Here is a 1092-nt window from a genome sequence, read left to right on the forward strand (position 1 = left end):
CATTCCCGAATGGGCTGAAAAGTTTGAATCAGATGAAAAATGTGGGAGTTGTGTAACTTTGAAGAATGGCCCTTTGATTTCAATAGGAATTTCAAAACATTTTGGGAATTTCGGGAAAAGCAGAATTTTTTCTTGCAAATTGTAAAAAAAAAAACTGGAATGGTCTGATTGAGTTGAAATGGTTGGTGTTGGCATTTTTCAAAATTGGTTGAGAAATGTTGAAGTAGTACTATGTTGAATTGAAAAATGGTATTACGGTATTCCTGGAATTTACCAAAAACCTGGAATTTTTCTAGTTAAAAAAAAAACTTTTTTTTTTTGTTCCTGATTAGGGGCAATGTTTTGATGGTGGAACGGTTGAAATGCGTTGAAAAATGTGGAAGCAGTCGTTGCCAGAAAAAAGGGTGGAAATAAGGCTTTGGAAAATCCGGAATTCTGGAAAATCCTGGAATTATTTTTGAACTCGGACAAAAAGGGTAGTTTAAATTTCCAGGATGGTGAAATGTGTTGAAGGTAGAATGGTTTGAATCAGGTTGAAAATAGTGTGAATGGTGGAAATTTGAGCATTGGCCAATTCATTTTGAACGGGAAAAACGTCCTGGAAAACCTTGAATTCTGGGTATTTTTGGGAATTGTTCCCGGGAGAGCCAGTCATTCCCGAATGGGCTGAACAGTTTGAATCAGATGAAAAATGTGGGAGATGTTGAACTTTGAAGAATGGCCCATTGATTTTAATAGGAATTTCAAAACATTTGGGGAATTTCGGGAAAAGCCGGAATTTTTTTGCAAATCGTAAAACAAAACTGGAATGGTCTGAATGAGTTGAAATGGTTGGTGTTGAAATTTTTCAAAATCGGATGAGAAATGTTGAAGTAGTATCATGTTGATTTGAAAAACGGTATTAAGGTATTCCTGGAATTTACGAAAAAACTGGAATTTTTCTAGTTCAAAAACAACTTCTTTTTTTTGTCCTGATTAGGGGGATGTTTTGTTGGTGGAACGGTTGAAATGCGTTGAAAAATGTGGAAGAAGTTGTCGCCAGAAAAAAGGGTGGAAATAAGGCTTTGGAAAACCAGTAATTCTGGAAAATCC

The sequence above is a fragment of the Nerophis ophidion genome, linkage group LG28 (assembly GCF_033978795.1).
Source record: "Nerophis ophidion isolate RoL-2023_Sa linkage group LG28, RoL_Noph_v1.0, whole genome shotgun sequence".
Lineage (NCBI taxonomy): Eukaryota > Metazoa > Chordata > Actinopteri > Syngnathiformes > Syngnathidae > Nerophis > Nerophis ophidion.